The sequence below is a fragment of the Polypterus senegalus genome, chromosome 14, assembly GCF_016835505.1.
Source record: "Polypterus senegalus isolate Bchr_013 chromosome 14, ASM1683550v1, whole genome shotgun sequence".
NCBI classification, from domain to species: Eukaryota; Metazoa; Chordata; class Cladistia; order Polypteriformes; family Polypteridae; genus Polypterus; species Polypterus senegalus.
Window position 1 is genome coordinate 14,834,517 of NC_053167.1, and position 6,397 is coordinate 14,840,913.

The window sequence follows — 6,397 nt, forward strand, 5'->3', positions numbered from 1 at the left end:
AATGTGATCTTTACTTTTACTTTTTTTTTAAACTTTCAAATTTTACTACTTTCATAATCTGTAACTTGCTCTCCATGTGTATCGCGCCAATGTTTTTGAACATCTTTATGAAGTCTTTTATTTCTGACCCCAATTGGACCAACAAGGTTTTCAATTCCACTTGATCCGGTCTGATTACAACTCTCCTTATTTTCAGAATTTGCACATAGCTGCTGTTTCTTCTTTGCTTAGTCATTGATGTGCCATCCAGAACGTATAAAATGTTTAAGAGCTGGGAGCACATGAAGTGTGTCTGCCAAAAGTATTCGAACAACTGAGAAGTTAGATGTCTGTGATCTTGTTTTAAATTGTTTGTAAGTGGGGCGTGATGTGCAAAAGTGACCATGTCACGTGTCTTGCTTACAAAAGGTTGTAAAACCTAGTCTCACGGGATGTCAAAGTGTCTTTCCAAGAAGATCACGTCTCGACCCAAGATAGAGACATAATAGAGAGACATAATCTAACAAGACTACTTAAGCCAGTTAGGGGTTATTATGGGCTGGGGCCTATCCTGAAGCATGGGTTAGACCCACCCCCTGGAATCTGCAAGCTGTAAAATGTCTATCATAAACACACACACCTGCACTCACCCTCATAAAGGTTCAATTTAAAAGTGACAAACAACTTAATGCACGTTCTTTGGGGATGCAAGAGGACACCCAGAGGTAAACCCACCCAAACAGTAGAAGAAGCACCACACAAACTCTATCTGGATCTTATTTTGAATCCATGTACCTTGAGCCAGCATCAATGTGTTGCTTCCCATTATTCAATTATTTACTATTATTATTGCATGCATTTCTGTGACATTTTATATTTGTTTGTTTAATCATTAGAATGCCTATGCCTCACTGGTAGCCCTTTATACTTCCTATTTTATGTTTACATTTTATTATGAACATTCTGAAGCATTTTAGAGAATGGTGATTCCAGAAAATTATTTAATGTTGAAATACTAATTCAGCTGCAATCTTAAACTACCTTGCTTAATAAGTGATAGCAGATAGGTCATTATAACACTTTCTTAAGTCATTTTATTTCCCTGTGTAATTAGTACATTTGAGTTTTTATTTTTCAAAAAACACTAAAATAAATTGGGAAGAACAGAGAATACAAATAGGCAAGAAACCACAGAACAATGCTCAAAAGCTACAATATAAAGTATAATGATATTTGACTGTATTCTTCCTTAAATCAAATAGGTTAATTTGCCTTACCATAGATCCCGTTATATAAGCCGAGAATTTCGTCCTAGATTTTTGGCTTGGAGTTTGGGGGTCGGTTTATACAACAAGTATCGTTTCAGATTCAAGATTTCCAGCGCAATGCCGGTTTTGCCGATGAATACGGAAGTAAATAATGACGAAACCAGAGCCATCTTTCAGATGAAGAAGTAACTTTGCATGCCGGTACTTTAAATTAAATAAAGAATTTATTCAAAAAAGTGTTCTAGTTGTTGATTTTATTAATAAAATTTATAATAAATTATCGGGAAGTTTAAAATGAAATTTTTTGTTTTGATTTACGATCAACATCTTGCATTACGAAACGGATGCAGTCACGTGTATCCGCTTGCGATTGTAAACAAACAACCGAGAGCGTTAATAGCGTCAGTCGGAGCCCAGATACATGTGTTTGTGGATGTAATTTCCGTCATTGCAGTGATTTACCTATATATATATATAATTCATTAAGACCATGCAAGCAAGACACATAATTGCTAAGGAAGGAAGAGAAGGTAAAAGAAAGCGATCGCAATCGAAACGAAGATGAACATTGTGTGGAAATATCTCCTCCTTTCCTGCAGCACAAAGATGTCAGATTGAATGGTGAGTACAGTATGAAATTGTTTCTAGAATAGAATGCCTTTTATTGTCACTATACGCATCTACAATGAGATTAAAAGCAGCTCCTTCAGTGCAGAAAAAGTTCTGTATAGGGCTTGTATGGTTGTTTTCAGCTTTAGCATAACGCCGGATCTGTGGCCCCGCTTCTGCTTTCTTTCCCTCCTCCGTCTGTGTCGTCTCCTAGACCCGACAACAATCTACGGAGAGCCCGCTGGTCTCGTTATGTTGTCTGGGATGTTGTGCGTGTGATGAAAAACACTCTAAACAGATGTCTGGCTCTGGACACCGATGTCTATAAGGTTCTGAATGGTGTAGCGGATGTTCGCCAAACCGATTGTGCAGAAACAAGGACCAAAAAAAAGTACAAAAACAACAAAAAAGTGCACTGAAAAGGAGAGCCCTGAGCCGCTGCGACCATGCGCGCCGCCATGCTCCTAGCTTAATCAAAGTAGGCTAGGCACTTTTTATAACTTTTTAGTTAGTACATAAGAAAAATTATTGGTGTTTTGGTAAATTATGCACATTATATTATATATCAAAAATGCCGTCAGTCTCAAATTCTCGCCGATAAACATTATAAATATACCCAAAGAGACACTTTTAAGGAAATTTAGAAAATTTTGCTTGGAGAAGGGGGTCGGCTTAAATACCGGTCATCGGCAAATACATGCAATTTAGTAGGTAGAGAAGGGGTTTGTCTAATATACCGGGTCGGCCTGTATTCCGGGATCTACGGTAGTTTTTAAGTAAAGTTGTATTTATAAATGTTGGGTAACAGTTTATCCCAGCACAGGCAGACTAGGATAATGTATAAGAATCTTTGGTTTGTTCGGAGACAGCAGATGCACAAGAATGCTCAGTGAATGCCTTCTCCAAATCATTGCATAAGAGGTCTGTGGCAGTGTGCCGGATTTTAAATAGCAACAATGCAGCTCAGGCTCAGTGAGTGTGCATAATCATGCAGCTTGGGGTGTGTAGTGGGCAGATGGGGCTGATCACACTCACGTGAATGCGTGATCAGCCATTTCCACATTGATGCTCATAATGAAAGTCATCTACACCCACAGTTGGATAGACAGAGGAACAAGAAAAAAAGAGAAAAAAATGAAAGGATATAAGGAATAAGAGGAAGTGAAATCATGAAGGAAAGAAAAAAAGTAGATAGAATCAGGGGAAGGTGGCAAAGCGATCAGGGAAGCCCCATGAAAAGAGCAGAGTGAGAGTTGTGCCTGATGTGAATCACTCATGCAGAAAACAGAGAAACTAGGGGTAATCATCTGCTTTCATAAGTCCTGTAGATGCCAAAGGATGGCGGCGAGACCAGGTGGTTAGGGCTCTGTACATCCTGACAGACGCCAATGGACAGATGGTCAGGACAGGAGACGATTGGAGCCACTGGCTTTGGTACCTCATGTCTGGTGAGTATATCTGGGAGTGGAGGGAGAAGAGAGAGTGAGAGACAAGCGAGGAGTGGGAAAGAGAGAACGAGTAAGCACAGGGAAGAGAAGCTAAAAGACTGATTCTGACATTGATTTAACCCTTGATTTTAATGGATTACTTATTGTATTATTTATTGATTTTTACTTCCTCACCAGCACTGCATTTTTAATGAGAAGAAGTATAGCACTTTATCTGATATGATCACAGATTTGTTACATACAAAGCATATAAACTAATCCTGCTTAGCTGGAAGAATCCCAGCCCACATTTTATAAGTCAGTGGGCAACTATTGTTCTATACTAACTCAAACTCAGATCTTGCTTAGAGGATATTTTCAAACCTTTTTCAAAATATGGCAAGATTTAATTAATCAAATTCTAGAATAAATATTTATATCAGAGGAGGACATTTTCCCTTTCCTGTGTTTTGCCTTTTGTTTTGAATGTTGAATTTGGTTTTGTTGTTTTCCAGTTTTTTAATTTTCTGATATATTTTTTCTTTTCATTTTTGTTTTTTTTGTATGCAAAATTATTTTCTTCAAATAAAATAAAAATAATTAAATAAGTAAAACAATAAAAAGCACAAAACACGTTTGCACAACTCTTCTTTTGTGTCCTCATTCGTCCTAGTCCATCTTGGTTTCATGACTATTGACCTGGGCTCAAGATAATGCCAGCTTTAGGCAACTCACAATTACAATCATAGGAAGAAAACTTACTGTACACAACACTCTAATGTTTTTGTACAATTTAAATCATGGGAAGAAAACAGCTAAATGAAAAAACACATGGCATGGCAGACTCAGTTGACCCCTGCCTGGCCATCCTCATTCTTGTATCTACTCCCACAATGGTTACACCTGCCATTCTTACCAGTTTGGACTGTGATTGTCAGATCAGTTGTATGGCATACTAAAGTCATTCTTCCCCTTTGTTTCTCATATTTGGCTTTTTGAAAGCAATAATAGTAGAAGAAGAATTGGTAGAATTGTCACATTTACATAATTCAGCTAATTCTTCCAAGGATGGTCACAAGCCCAGCTGGAAAGGGAAGAGGGTTGGACATGGGGTTAGTAACCCAACTCCATTAAAAACTTTACTAGATACAGAAACCAATATAGCAACATCTTCATAAACAGATCAAAAGAAACAACATAGAGGAGAACATATGAAGTGGACCAACCAGTTCTGAGAGGGAGCTGATTTACCAATCAATCTATTCTTCCCTAAGACTGTTATAAAAATCAGAACATTGTTCAAGACCGGAAAAGAAGTGCAAGTGGCCATGTTAGTGCACAACTATGTAAATTTAGATACTGAGGTTCAGCAATCTGGCTGAAACATCTGGCCTAGTCTCCATAGAATCTGGACACATGTTGTTTTAATTTGGTCCAACAAGTAAGGAGGATCACCATGGAAATTGTGTCAGTATAAATGCTGGCAAAGAAAACAAACAACAGCCTAAAAGAGATTAGTGAGAGTATTGTTAAAGCCCTGTTCCACTCAAAGTTTCAGAAAGTTACCATTAAACATTGATATACACTTAGAAACACACAGAAAGAAAGGCCAAGACTGGCATCTTTGAGCAGCAGCTGCAGAGTGTGCCAGATGGTGCACCTCAGGGGATGTCATTATTGTGCTTAGCAATGCGTTGTACAAAGACACCACCTGCAGAGCCATTCACAACGCTACCCTGTCGGCGACTTTCACTGTTATTATTGCAGTTAGGCAAATATTTCTGCTGTCCTTCTCTCATGTAATTGACTGGGTGATGAGACCAACCATGAGGTATTCAGCGGACACTCACTTAAGGAAAATGTGCATTTATGTGTTGCTGTGGCCTACCTGTGATGAAGAGGTAACTGGTTCCTGCCTTGCATGTGAAATGGATGAGATATTTTATGTATACAGAACCATTTAGAAATTATTCATACCCTTCACTGTTTAGACATTTTGTTATGGTGTAGCCTTATGATAAAATAATTTAAATTATTTTTTCCTTCATGAAACAATACTCAATGCCCCAGAATGCCAAATCAAAAGAAAGATTTTTGGAATTTTTAGAAATTTCTTAAAAGCACAAAACTGAAATGTCACATAGATACAAGTATTCCTTGGTATTTTGCTGAAGCACTTTTGGCAGTGATTACAGCCTGGAGTCTTCTTGGGTATACAGTAACTAGACAAGCTTTGCACACCATGATTATGGGCTTTTTTGCCATTTTTTACCTGTAGATGTTCTAAAGTTCTGTCATGTTGGATGAAGTCCACCATTATACAGCTTTTATCAGGTCAATAAAGAGATGTATAATTGGGTTCAAGTCCTGCTTCTGACTACGTCAATTAAGAACATTCACAACGTTCACCCTAATCCACTTTGTGCTTAAGGTCATTGATCTGTTGGATGGTGAATTTTCACCTAGTATGAGGCCCAGAGTGTTCTGATACAGGTTTTCATTGAGAATATCTCTGTACTTTGCTCAGCCCAGACTAGACTTCCAGTCCCTATCATGGAAAAACAACTCCACAGTATGCTGCTGCCAAACCATGTTTCACTAGGTGATGAACAGTGCCTGGTTTCCTCCAGATGATACACTTAGAATTGCACCAAAAATTTTAATCTTGATTTCATTAAGCCACAGAATCTTGTTTCTTATAGTCTGAGAGTCTTTCAGGAACGTTTTTGCAAACTATTATCTGAATACTTTCTGAAGGTCCTTTACTAGTTACCTAGTAATGAAGACAACAGGTTCAGAAAATGGTGAAGAAGGTGATGAACAATTTTTCTGGAGCCCCCAGTTTATAACATAACATTCTCAAGTTCAGATAATCTAATTTAGTGTCATGAGAGCCACAGTCTATACTGGTGGCACCAGTGACCGACATGGGAAATGCTGCCAATCCATCAAAAGGCACACTCATGCAAACAAACAAAAGGAGTCAAATTAAAGTCACCAATTAACATAATGCCTGTCTTTAGGATGTGGGTGAAACACCAAAGTACCTGAAACAAAAACTCATCAAGACACTGGATAAACATGCAACTTCTACATAGAGTAGATGCAGGATTC